The sequence below is a fragment of the Chroicocephalus ridibundus genome, chromosome 3 (assembly GCF_963924245.1).
Source record: "Chroicocephalus ridibundus chromosome 3, bChrRid1.1, whole genome shotgun sequence".
NCBI lineage: Eukaryota > Metazoa > Chordata > Aves > Charadriiformes > Laridae > Chroicocephalus > Chroicocephalus ridibundus.
In genome coordinates, this window is record NC_086286.1 from 78,942,405 (window position 1) to 78,957,062 (window position 14,658).

General features: G+C 38.2%; 1 protein-coding gene across 2 annotated transcripts in view; it reads left to right on the forward strand.

The window, feature by feature from the left end:
- SESN1 (sestrin 1) overlaps positions 1-14,658 on the forward strand; it is an 81,142-nt gene that overhangs the window by 33,374 nt on the left and 33,110 nt on the right. The window lies entirely within an intron of this gene.

Sequence of the window (14,658 nt, forward strand, 5' to 3'; positions counted from 1 at the left end):
AAATGGGTCTTCAGGATTGAGCTGCTCCAGGACTACTTTTTAAAGGGCACCTTTCCATATCACTTTCTGTTTCATGGGTGCCTGGACATACACAGAGCACTCCTATAGAAACACATGGTAGATACACATAAGATTCAAAATCCTAATTATTTTGTTACTGAGATTAATGTAAGAAAAGCGTAGGCCTAGCTGGTTTTGAAATCTCATTTTCACTCTGAAGAAATTCAGGATCTCCTGTTATCCTGCACGTGACTTCAGCCCCAAATCACAAAATTCTTTCTATGGTTTCTTGTCTAACGTTCCACACTTAACACTGTCTGTGTTTGCATTTCTTTGCATGTCCCTCCTGCGTTCCCCTGCATCTTTTAGCAGTCTCCAAAAGCTCGGTAACCCTCTAATATAACATCCTTTCATTCTTCTGTTTGGGGACTTTCCAATCCCCAGGTCATCATCCCTTAGGACTCCTTTCTGAGTGTTTCTGTCCAAGCTCCAGTATGCATCTAATCTAACTACAATTTAATCCAAGTCTATATTTCTTATAATGTCACTACTGTATTTATTCAAGGCTACAAAGTATGAGTGTATTCTCTATCTCTTTTAACTTAACTTACTCTGACAAAACAGCAAAAAAGTCCTAAGTTTCTCCGTGTTCTCTTATGAGTAAATATCTTGTCTTGGTTACTCTGGAGTCATATATGTGTTTGCAGCATATTAAATCTTTCTTATTATTAGATTTTTAGGAATCCTTTCTAAAATATATCTTAATTTAAGAAGATAGTTATACTAAAGTTCTGTTTTCCAACCACTTTATAATTTATTTTGACGTACAAAATTTCATTATTACTAATTTTTTATGACGACGTTGTGACAAAAATATCTAGACCTTAAGCCTAGGAGCTGTAAGTTATAAGCACGTCAAACATGCTATTTTGCTGTCACAGCTGTAGTAGCAATCTTAAATTTTCTTTAGCAGACAGGTAGCAGGAATTAGTTTCATTGCTGAAGTCTTCTGCTGAGCATCCAGTAGCAGGCTTGACAGTGTTTTGGATGCATTGCTGGCCAAAGGGAGAATTTGTTCTAGCAGTGGTTGTTAGGACAGGCTGAAGGTTAAATTGTTATGACAATAACCACACTTGGAAACATAATCTATTACTGGAAAACTTTCTGTGGGTTGTTAGTATAGGGAAGGGAAAGATTCCTTTGGAACAAGTTGTACAGTAATTAAAATGTAAATACTGACTATATGTAATGTACAGGGTAGGTTTAGATACGGATTAATCAGTACAGCAATAATAATAAAATGGATGCTTGTTTTTTCTGACATCCCTGAAAGCAAAGCGACTCTGGAACTGCTTTGTCAGGCAAGTCTGAGCCTATAGAGGGCTAAAAGAAAGCCTCATGTATAATTAACGTGAAACATGTCAGGCAGCCTTTAGGGAAAGTGGAATGTCTTTTTTTTTTCTTACCAGTCTTCGGGAGTGGATGGGTTTCATTTCTCTTTGCACATATTTCATGCCCAGAGCATTTTCAAGAGGCAACTCACCATTTCTTGATGGATAGCACACATCTTCCTCCTGCTATGTTCATTTTTCTCCTTGCATCTTTCCTCTCCCTATGTCCCTTTGAGTCTTCTCCTTGCCACGTCTTAAAGCTCCTTTCTTGCTTTGTGAAATGGAAGGAATGATTTTTATACGGCTGTTGCCTTTGAGGTACCTGGAACAGTAATCTTTCTGCCTATTTCTGCATCAGGTCACTTTTGTTTTCAGTCCGTTTGGCTCTCTTCCGCTGCAAAATGTGTAGACTAGGAGCATCTCATAGTATAGCTGAGGGAAAGAAATCTTTAGGCTGATAGGCCGGGTTAGAGAATTGTGATAATCTGATTCGATCTCTTGTATATGTAGGTCATGGAGTTTTGTTTTTCTCCCAGAAGCTGAATATAAGTATATCTTTCTGAAAGATCTCTAATCTTGCTTAAAAAATTGAAGCATTGGTGTCCATTTCCTGTAGTAAGAGCTTTCAGAGTACTTGCTGCTAGGAAATGGTATCTCTGCAAGATAGATTTATGTAATGTCAGTTTCCATTCATTGTAGTTTTCTGTGAGTTAATTTATGAATCTGAATAATCTTGTTTTTTTAATCTCTTTCTCATTTTCAGACATCTTAACCAGTCTTAGGGGTGTGTATGTACATAAATATAGATGTATAAGTATGTATATATGCAAAAAATCAAGTAATCTCTCAACTTTCTCTGTCATAATTTGCCTAGACCAAGGTTTTTAAGCTGTGTACTAAGAGACCCCTTTTCTTTATCAAGTCAAACAGGAGCCATAAAAATCCTTCCAGTATTTCCAGATAATTTTTGATACCAGGAAAGTAATCATATTCTTAAACAGTCAGATCAGCATAGCATATACAGGAAAGGTTGTCATTTGTTCTCCCTGATATTCCTAATTTTATACGTTAGATCAAATTAGCCTTCTAGGCAGCTGAACCACACTATAAATGCACAGTGGAGCCTGATCTGCAGTTCCCAGTGTTCTTTATGGAGCCGGTGCTTTCCAAATTACTTTCCCATGTGTACCTGTTTATTATTTTCTTTGTCCTTATGTGTGGGATAAGCTAGCTGTATTAAAATGTGTTTTCACAGAACCACAGAATGGGGAAGGTAGGGAAGGACCTGAAAACATCTGTTACATCTATGAAGATGCCCCAGGGAAGAACCAATTATTATATCTGCTGTGCATGCAAGTTTATCTGCCTGTTTTAAAGGCTACCAGCAGTCAAGACTCTACAGAATCTCCTTTCTCTTCTCAGTCTTCTCCTCCTTAGGTCAAATGTCTTTTGTGGTGTTTTGGCTTTACTCCCTGTTCCCAGTCTTTCTGTCTCAGTCATCTTTCTAGGCATCTGATCACTTTTGTTGGTGAGAATACAGAGAGCAGCATTCAGTTCACATCTTTGATATGTATTGACAGAAACGACAGAGTATTCCTGCCAAGTAGAACAGACAGGTTTGCTTCCTCTATCTTGAAAGCTAGATTACTGTGTATGGATCACATTAAGGTTTTGTTGTTGGTTTTTGGTTTTTTTTTTTGTTTTGTTTTGTTTTTTCATGTTGACCTTATGATTCCGTAATCCTTTATAACCTTAACTCTTTTGAAGCAGAGCGTCTCTGGCATCTTGTTTCCTTTTCCTGTCTTTGTATAGTTGATGATAATTTCTATCGGAGAGTAGTAATTTAAATGTCTTCCCTAAGAATTGTATTCCCTTTTTTAGATGATTTTGGAACATTTCTCCAGTTTGTCAAGAGCATTTAGAAGTTTGAGTTTGCCCTCTCGGGTTCCCTCGGTCTTACAAGCTTTGTATTATCAGTTCATTAACGTAAGCATTCTCTCGATTCCATAATTCAGGTCGCCATTCTGTGTAGAAACAGATTTAGGGGCATTTGTTATGGAATCCCACATGCTATGTCTTTTCATGCTGGCAGTGAGCCATTGATGGGTGCTCTTTCAGCACGAGACAGTTTGGTGCTCATATTGTTGTAGTCTCATCAAGAAAAAGTTTCCTTAGCTTAAAGTCATAATTGTAACATGTACTAGTGTCTTCCCATCTTCAAACCTACTGTCCAGTTGTGGAAGTCAAGTTAGAACGGTTTGTTGAGGATCTGTCCGCAACGTGCATGTCGAACTGATTTTTGGCTTTCACTTAGTCACGTATTATGGTCTCGGCACTTACAAACTGTTTTGCCGAATTTTGGGTTTTTTTTTTTGTTCTGTTCCATTTTTTTTCAGGAATTGAAATTCATCTGGCTGAACTGGTTCCTTTTTTATTTCCTTCTTTAAATAAAAGTGCTGTGTTTCTTGTTTCTCTGTTTTTTGATACTTTGCCCATCCTCCATAAATTCTTGAAAATAACACTAGCCATTTCAGTGAATTCTCCGTATATTTAAGGTGAAATTAAAGAATCCCAGCCAAATTAAAAAATAACTTTATTTCTCTTTAGCTTGACTTTCTGTCTTTTAGTCTGATGTTGAGGCCTGAGTGTTGAAAAAGGAAATTCAGATGGTTTTGTATGAGTAATACTACCTTTTTGTTATTTTCCACTCCACTTACTATCTCTTCTCCGAATTTCAAAAATTTTGCTTATAATTCCAGGTTAGGAGGACAAATAGATGCTGAAATACTGGACCTTCTGAATTTCTGGAGTTTTGGCAGCACCCTTCAGGGCTATGTAAGTGTGTGTTCCGTGACATACCCACATGCCCATGTGTTGCCTGTGTCACAACATCTTGTTAGGTCCTAATTGCATGTATTAGTGGAAATAGCAGCCGTACCAAATAATTCAAGTTATTTTTGACCTTTAACAATATAGACCAAAATACGATAGGCAAGCAAGGATAATGTTGTTTCTAATTGGAATATGGACAGGAGGTCCAGACAAGAATTTTTATTAAGATAATATCAAGTTAGCTTGGCTTTGATACTTGGAACTCTTTAACTGAATGCTAGATGGCTTGTACCAATGTTTTCCTGCAGAAGTAGCAATGTCTTTTTTTATTTGCCTTGATTTATTATTTAGGTCTAATGAGAGAGCAGGAAGTCAGCTATGGCTTTTGTAGCTGAGACCAGTTTCCTTGTCAGGAAAATGTTGTTGTTTTTTTTAAAAATACATACTGTGTACACACATACTCATGCGTTATATTACTTCTAACACAAAAAGTTGAATGCCAAATCTCTGAAATAGAAGCTTTTCAGCCATTTTTATGGAATAAGGTCTTTTTAATTTATGAATAGCATTTAAACAGTGCAGTAGTCCCTGTGTTTATCAAATAGCTGTGAAATGTTTACCAAAGTCCCAGTGATTTACAATCAGATGAATTATGGGAATCTTTCAAGACATATAAAGTTTTAGATTTTTTTGGTTTATACAGGCATATTTGAAAAGGTGGATCTTTTTTTCAGAATTTGAAAAACTGCTAAATATTCTTGGTAATAGACTGACAATTTTTGTCTGACTAAGTTGAAAATGAAATGTTCTGTTCAAAGTGAGTATAAAAGTTCCCTTATAAAGGAATGGTTGTGTTATGTTCATTTAAACTTTCAATAAAACTGTAAATATATTTAATTTTTTGACTGTAAATTTTGCCTCTAATCTCTGTAATATTTTTCTATTTATTAAATAAAATAAAAACCAATATCTTTTCTTAGCAGAAGATGAGTGCAGCCTAGCCATGATTCTTTCCTCTTTCATTTTCTGTAAATCCCCTTTCCATCCAGAATGAAATCCTTTTGTAGCCACTCTTTGCTGCAGTTTTCTCCGTGTCTTTACCCAGATGAATATTATTCTTCAGCAGTCAAGTAGTGTGGCCCAAGACTGGACCAGAGGACCAAAGAGTCTGGAGGAAAGTGCTTTGTCAACAAGGCTGCCACTTAAACCAGAGACACTCACGCTTGTATTCTTGTGTCACGGCTGGACAAGAGCTGGTCTTGGGAGGCAGGACCTGTGCTAGAGCTTGGGCTTCCCTCCTTGAGAACAAAAACCTGAAATTCTACTTCTAAACCATTAGGCAGGTGTGCAAAAAAGATGGTATTCCTGGAAACAGGCTGATTGACAGGGCCTTTTAGATATTAAAGCACAGTTGCAAAAGGAATGAGTCATGCTAAGCTTGGCTATGCACGCTGTTATTTATGACCAGAGTTTTACTTGCTTAAAATTGCAGTGTAGCTGTACTAGTTCTCTAGTCGCTCAGGTAAACAAGGCCTGAATTTCCAAGCTTAGCAAATAAAAATACCATTACCTCTCCCATTTTTTGTGAAGGGGAAGCAGAGCATATCACACAGGCTTTCTCGACTACTTTAAAGACTGTTGCAGTTACATTTAAACTTCTGTGTTAGTCTCATTGAGCAATGCAGCATATGTTTTTTGAACAATATAAACAATGTCTGTTCGTCAATTTGTGTTTTGAAAAATTACATGCATTGAAGTGTTCATATTATACAAGTGTATATCATAGACAGCATTTCCAAAGATTAATTACAGAATATAGCAAAAATTACTGTATCATTTTGGCTGTTATCACGCAGGCTATACAGCAAGCAGGTTTCTTTGGTTTTGGGGTTTAAGATTTGTCAGTTCTAGAACTTCTTATTGTACCTGAAGGCACGCAGCGGAGAGGGCTGTTTACCCTTCATGCTTTGCTTATGCATCTCTTTGAAACCATATTATTACAGTTCAGGTAATTTGTTTTCTGTTTTAGAGGGTGTATTACCATATTTGAGAAATAAAGGAGGCTATTTCTTCAGCATACAAACTTTGCGGATGCCCAGGTAATGTCTGACTTAGTGGTCCTTCTGCTTCTTTTCTATCCTCCCCATTTATACTCTTTGTAGGAAATTAGCGTTTCAACAATAAATTGACATCAGTAATCCAGCAGAATTTTTTGAATGCAGTTACAGAGAACTGTATGCTAATTCTGAATTACAAGTAAACAACATGCAAATATTTGGATTATGCATATTTAAATTTGCTAATTTGGAAGCTAAGCTTTTCATAAATATCTTGCCTGAAGCTGAAAGGGACCAAAGTTTGGAAATCTTGTTTGGCTCATCCACTACTGATAGGCAGTGTCAAGTTCAAATACTTAAGCTTCAGACTTGCCGTTTTCATGTTTAACGCCCAGAATTACTTGCAGAGAGCTTTTGTTATCCTAGTGCATTTATGAGGATGAAGAATTGAAATTGAATTTCTGTCTTTATTGTAATATACTCCTACAGTGTCTCTTATCAGATCTTAAAGTGCTTACACTTTCACAAGGAAACCACAGCAGTAGCTGTTCCCAAGCTGACTTGACAGTACTGCAAGAACAACAGCATACTTTTACATAGTTTTGTCAGTAGTCTGTTTTGCAAATGCTGTTCCATACATAACCCAGTTCATCAGTAAAATATAAGCTGTTTTCAGTCCTGATGTAAATAAAAGTATGAAAGCTGCTCATTGATTTGGTTTTATCTCTTCCTTGTTTAAGCCATTTGTCAACAGCGTTTAAAAAGGCACACAGTTTGTGACAGTTTAACCAAACCCATTTTAAATAATTGGCAGCAGTTTAACTACAAATACTGCATATAGGTAAGGCTATAAAAAGACTGCTTTCTCAATGGATCTTGTCTCTTCTCGCAATACAGTTATCTGCTGAGTGTAGCAGCTTGCGTGAATGCTCACTGCTTTTGACTCCTGTTAGTTTGGGGAACTCTCTAGTAGAGTAAGAATGAATCTGGTGGTCGTCCAGGATTGAATAGCATCAGCAAAGCCACTTTAACTGCTGGAAATCCGATACCATTTCTGGTTTTGTATGGTTGTTAATGATCGGAACAGAGTGATATTGCAAGTGTGTATCTTGACCTTCATTTGTTGGGTGTTTTCCAGGAGGCATAGACCTGTTTCTCACATTAAGAGGCAGGGTTTATTAGCTCTGAAATGGTGAAAACAGTGTCACGGTTATACGGTTTCTGCGCTGAAGCTGGCTTACGTTCAGATGCCTTCTTGCCCTGGCGCGGTAAGTGTAGGACTGCACTATGTAGATGTGCACTTTAGACTTTTGGACCCGAATGAATTTGCAAGCCCAGCTGTACAGCCGTATCGAATGTTTTTTGAAAAGCCTTTGTTTATTGGCTAAGTGTATTTCATATGGAATCACTGAGATACAGTGCAAGGGCAACCAAATAATGCTGCTTGAAGACAACCACATTTTAAAGGAGAAGGACTCTTTCAGCCATAAACTGTGGAAAAATAATTGCCTCTCTTGATGATAAAGTGAGCTTTCAGTTTCAGATAAATACAGTGCTTGGGTAAATAAGATCAACATATTTAAAGAGCACAATAATAATAATAAATCTCTATGAGATATTCGTAGAGTGGGATTTCATATTGAATTTGATTACATATGTAGACTTCGTGGATTAATGTACTAATTCATATTATAATTTGACGAACAACAGATTTCAGTCTTTTTCCCTAGGTATTCATTTATTGTTATTATGTTATGGCAGCTCCTAGAAGTCATAGTCGTTGACTGGGTTCCCACTGTGGTAACTGCTTTAGCATAATGTTTTGTTTCTGCTGCTCTCCAATGAGATCGTAAGCTTGTACATAGAAAGACACTTTTTGTTTTCCCCTAAGACTTTGTTGCATGGGAGGTTATTCTGTGTAGATTGAAGTGCCTGATCATTGCCTCAAACTGAGCCATAATGACGAATAAGAAGCCAGTTTAACAGAGAAGAAAACCTAGGACTGATTGACAAATAAAGGTTGAAATAGGGCTTATGTGCATGACTACAGCAATGCTGGCCCAATGTTTTTATTTAAGGAGTTCTTGGAAGGAGGCAGGGTGTTCCAAGTTACTTGTAAGATGAGAGGAAAGGGCTAGTAACATAGGGTGTTAAGAGATCTCCCGTTTTCCAAGAATTGTTTTTCTCTATCTTTACTGTGCTGTTGTACACACAGCCTCTCTCTGGCACAAATTGTCACAAATTTGTCTGAGGCTCCAGTGAAGGAAAGGTACTTATCTCAGCTACACCACTGTCAGAGCTGCGCTCAGCGTTGTTCCCTCCTTTTTTTGCTATGGGATTGATTTTTGTTGTCATGTACATTCGAAGGCGAGCAACCAGTAGTGTCCTTGAGCTACCATAGACAGGTAGAGAGCGTGCAAGGTGTAGCTGTTCTATGGCTGTACATGCTGAATGGTATCCTGCTTGGCTTCCCTAAGACAACCACAGTATTTTGGAAGATCCATGGAAATGAGCATACCCACTGGGGTATGTATCAATTTTCAGCCAATCTCTATTCCTTCCTTGGGAATAGACTGGAGGTAACAGCGAAAAAAATTGAACTTATCATGGGACATTTAAAAAGGCCTTTCCTTAATGTCACAGCAAAATGTTCTGTAGAGTCACATGTTGAAACAAATTGCAGGAAAGAGAGATAGTGTCCTTTCTGGGAACTTGGTGTGCATCTCTTATTTCTTTTGGATCAGACTGTACCTGAGTTGGGTCTTTTTGAGGCAGCACTGGCTGTCTTGATTGACAAGAATTGCAACTTCTGTCAAGTTGAATCACCTACAGTTTCCTTCCCTTAGCTGTCTGTCTTGTCTCTTTCCCTTTGCGCCTGCCTTGGCTTTATAAATTCACGTGCTTGGAATCTTTTATAGATGCTTACATCAAACCACCTGGCTTAGCTTTAACTACAGCTGTTTTTTTTTTCTTCCCCCATCTCATCCTCCTCTTTATCTTTTCATCTAGAAGCTGGTTGGGATCCTCTTCACTTCCCTATTCATTCAGGTTTGATGGAAGCTCTTTCCTTTCTTGTATTTCCTCCATAGTAGTTAGTTAGAAATATCCTTTCACATTGACTCTTTAAGCCTCCTGCACAAACCAACTGTTATCCATCTATTACCTACATGTCACCCTAGCTGGGGTCTGTACCTCTACACTTCTGTTTCACCTCTGCTCATGAAAACTTGAAAAGAGTTTCCACGCATTCCTTCCCTTAATCAAATGCGACAAGTTTTTTTGAAATCTGAACATCATACACTTTGGTGAGGTTTTGCTTGGAGACTCCTTGGTCCTGCTTTTGTGTGAATTTTCGTAAGTACGTTGAGGGTCTTCAACAAGACTTTTATTAAACAGCTATATACTTTTCCTTTCCTTTGTGCGTGCATTGAGAGGCTTGCTGATAATCATCTCTATTCTTCAATGCGATTACAGGGCTACTGCTGTTGTGTGAGAAAAAAATATATGGGCTGGATGTAGGACAGGATTGTTTTCTGTTTGCAGAATTCATGTGGGCAGGGAATAGGGATATAATTGTAGTAAACTGCCAGCAAAAGAAACAGTGGAAGAGAACGTAGGTAAAAATTTCCTTCTTGACTTCAGCTACTGTTAAGGCAGCACAGTGATGGACCTCTCGCTAGGCTTTTCTTACTGCTGCTCTTCAGTGTGGAAAGTTCTAATCTGTGACTTGAGAATGGAGAATAAGATATGAAATGTTAGGAGCTGATTCTCCAGTGGATAACCCGTGTATTTGTTGGATCAGCTAGAACTGGACATCCAGAAAAATTACTTGGAGAAGACTTTTCTGTGTCCAGTTGTGCAAGGGTGAGGGGAATGTAATTCCTCCCTCTTAAAGAGCGTTCACTGCAGCAGTAGTTTTCAGCAGTACATTAGCCACTAATTGTTCTCTGGTAGCAAAGGGTTGTGCAGAACAAATACAACATTTTGTCCCCATCATCTGAGGCAAAGATGAACAAACTTACTTGCTGTCCAAGACCATTACCTATCTGTCTCTGAAGAAGTCACCTCTCTCACTGTTAGCGTAACTAATGGTAGGTCTGCTGGAGAAGAACAAGAAATGCTCAAAAATTAGCAAGAGCTGGTGCCAAAGTGGGAGTGAATAGAGAAGGCACCTAAGCCTTTTCAGGCACCCTTCCTAGTGGCGTACTGCAACTGACTTTATTAGGGACTAGGAAGAGCACTCTATTCTTAATTTTTTTTCTTCCCCCTTTATCCTCTGCAAAGCATCGTTGTCAGGAACAGTGAGATTGGGGCTGCTGCTTTTCCTAGTAGTTTCATTCCCCTGCTCTGAAAAGTTTATCACAAAGCGATTGTTCTTTAGAAATTTTAAATCACCCTTTTCTTTATACTTGTCCCCGTGCTTCTCAGTCACAAATCCACTGTGGCCATAAAAGAATTGAGAACAATAATGCTTGAGCCATGCTTAAGTTGAAATACCTGTTGTCAGCTGTACTCTGTCATGCATTATATTTGATGCTGTTTGCTCCTAGACTTGCGCTTGTTGCACTTTATATCTGGGTGAAAAGACAGTTGTAGACACACAGCAACAGCATAATAAAAGTCTTTTTTAGCAATATATTCTGTGAGAACTGGTGGTATGTTAAATTCTTCAGCAGTTAGAAAAAGAAGATAATTTTTTTTAGAACACTCAGGAGTCATTCCGTGTTCACAGAGTAATTCAGATAATGGTACCGGGTAACATTTAGATCTCAATAACAAAGATACTCGAGCACTCTTGACCTTGGGAGTCATGGCACATCTGTCATGTCTTTGAACAGGTTAGGCAAACATCTGTCAGGATGACAAAGCTGTAGTTGATTCTGCTGAAACAGGAGGTTAGTCTTGAATAGGCTTTCAAGGGTCCCATCTGTCCTTTTTCTGTAGCTGGGATAATTTTGTAATTTCCTTGTGACTGTTTCCTAAGTATTCTGCATGCTATGCTGTACAAATTTCTTTCATATTTATTTCTGTTAGTGGTCATGGAGATTAAATCATTCAAGACTATCTAATAATTTTCTGTCACATTCCGTTAGACCTTTCTGTACCCATCAGGTACAGGTACAAATTAGGCAGAGTTCAATAACTTTATATTGAAACTAAACAGCTGCTCACTTTACAAAGTTACCTCAAAAATAGCAGAGCTGGTGACTAAACCTTTTTATCACTTAGCTAGCACAGAGTTTTTCTCTGAAATCATACTTAATCCATAGCTAAAATAAATTGTCTGACCAGTATTTCTTCTCCTGCTCTGGTATTTGTAGCAATGGAGCCTTTAAGGAAAGAATTAGTTGCTATTTTGATGGGGAGAAAAAACAACTAAAAACTTCTAGCAAATGTTCTAAGCTTGTTCTTTCTTTTTTGGATAAAAACAGTGTTGTAGCTGTGAGAACAGCAAATCAGACTTGTGGGGTAGTGGCTTTTCTTAGACGAGCTCATACAACTGATAAAAGTAGATAAGCTTTTAAGCCTGATCTGAAGTAGAGCTTGCCCCCTGTAGTTTTCCAACTGCATTAGTTGATCTAATTAAATTTATTATTTAAAAATAAACATTATTTTCTTGGAGGATTCTTTAGTAAATATTTTTCAAACCAGAAATTTCCTTTTTAGTGATCTTCATATTTACTCCTGCGGGATTTCTGTTCTATAACACTGCTCCACATGAAATAGATTTCTGCTCTAGGTATTATTAATAGAAGACATAGTATAGGGGAGACTAAATGCAGGTAATTAGGATTTACCTCTTCTAATTTGGGCAGAACGGGGGTTTAGGTGTTTCTCTGTGAGACCACTAGACAGTTGAATCTACCCATTTTGGGGTTTTAGTGACTTTCTGTTAGACGTTGTGAATAACCAAAGGCTTATTTTTCCTGTCAGCTTGTCAACAAGTAAGTAACATCTATTGGTTTAAGAAAGAAGGTACACAAATATTAATAACTTCTTTCAAAGGGTTTATTTGTATTTTTTTTTCTTTCAGAATTTAAATTGTTTCACTGTCATGTCTAGGGAGCTTTAAATAGTACTTCTCCAAAATGCATTCATGGGGAGAATCTGTCCTGTTTCAGCAGTGTACATTTATTCAGAAAGGGCACTCTGAAGTGCTGTCAGTTCTTGCCTGTAGCAGCAGAATACTTCCTAACAGAAATAGGTATTCAGATTGCTGGGTTTGGAAATACTGTTTAGAAAAGTTATTCTTCAGAGTACAGTGCGCTAAACTACCACAATAGCAAACCCCTTCTTTGAAGGAGTCCTTGTTCTTTCTATAAATTTTCTTTATGGAAAAATGGGTGGGGGAGGGAAAAGAGAAAACCCCCAAAAGCCCTATTTATGTGTTTCCAGGTAACACAGTAAATACTCTTCATAGAATAACCTTAAGTACGCATGTATTTGTGTGGCTGTGCTGTGTTTACACAACCTGCCTAGGTGAGATCACTTGCCTTTGCAGTGTGATTGGTACATGCCATGCTATTAGCAGCTCTGCTGCATGGAGATCTGGCTATTCATAAATGCCCAAATAACACCATGAGGTTACAGTGAGGGAGCCAAACTGCATGTTTTTAGATCCTAATCCTCTAACTACGTGCACAGAAGCAGGGGACCTGTGACTAATACTCTTCAGGAGTTTCAGTGAGGCAGCTGCCTGAGTGCATTCAGATGCAAGGTGTTTTTTTCAGTTTTTAAGGTTCACCTCGTCTTTCATAGCCCTTATAGAATGGCAATCCAGTCCTTTTTGTTGTTATATAAACAAGTGGGAGCACTAATAAATAGGGAGACCCAGCTATCTTATCTATGCTGACTTTGCAGCCCAAACAGAAATAAGTGTCAAGAAATTCTCTTATCAGCAGTAGGAGCTGCATAAGAGAGTGATGAGCTTTAAGAAGGGATTGGTTTTGCTATGTTTATTTCCATCTCCTTGATGTGGGTTCCTTGGGTATATCATCCGGAGTAAGGACTGGACCGTGAACACGTTCCTGCAAAATGAATAGTCACAAATGTGTTTTGAATGACAATATCCTTCTTACTCTGCAGGATGTAAAACCATACTTACAAAATGCAAGGAGTAATATTCATGAATACAGAGAGTATACAGGAACCAGATTACAACTGTATGATGAGATCTGTTGAAGGAGGCATTCATCAAACAATATTTGTAGTAGGGCTTTAGCTTCCTCACCTGCATGAAGGTAAGGGAGAGTGAGAAGATTGCTACTATCATGGTAGTTTCACGCACTAGCAGACTAGTGGAGACGTGGTTTTGTTGACTTACAGATTTTTAAAATTGCATTTAAAAGATTAACTTTGCAGCCATAAGAGTTAGGAAAATATACCTCCTACAGAATTTGAGTGTTTTGTGTAGTTTACACAAAAACAGCAAGTAAGATGATTAGCTATTTGAATCTCCCTAGGGCTATTGTATATTGATGTTCTTCATTTCCGCCTTAAATTTGCATGGAGGCAATGTACTCACAAATATCTGTGGCTTGCTTGTTTGTTTCTTAAATGTAACTCCACTTCCCAGTGGAATAGCTGTCCCCTTCTGCAAGTAATATTCTGGTTATGTTTATGTAATGGTTTGTGTGATCCCTTGGAAAAAGCATAGGCTGATAAATAGCACAGATAAGTAATTGGACTATGTTTACAACATGTTTTGTGGTGCTGTGCTGGATGCACCTGAACTAGCTCTGACAGGCTGGTACAGTGTGGTGAAGGATTGTGCCACAAGATAACCTCACGTCCCTGAAGCCGTCCAGCTTTGCTGCCTAGCGCTGCACTACTCTTAGAGCCCTGCGCTGAAATGGTAATGCTGCTTCCAGAGCTGGCATGTGGAGCAGTTCTCTTTGGTGCTGTGTGTCATGGCTAAATAGTCCGTGTTCAAATCAATGGCCCAGATTCCTACAGAGCTTTTTCATAAAGCTCTTATTGTATCCTGGATGAGACCAAAGGAAGCAAATCAAATGTTAGGCTATGTTACAGGCTAGGGAAACCAAGACAAGACGTGGTATTGTACATTTTCACCTTGAATGCTCTTTAGCTTTGGCTGTCTTACAAAAGGCACATCAGAAATAGGCAACTTGCATTACCAGAATAGGCTGGATTTTGGATGAGATGAGAAGATAAGAAAGGATAGGGGAGGGATTAATGAATGAAAAGAGCTAGTTGTGTGTTCCTGTCTGTCGTCTTATTCTAAGGTGATACATAAATTAAAAGCCATAGTAACTTTTGTGTAAAGCAGAATGTTCCAGGATACTTTGGAGGCAAGAGGAAAAAATCTTAAAGCCTAGTTGTCATCTCTCACCCACTCCTCCTCCTCCCAGAAATCC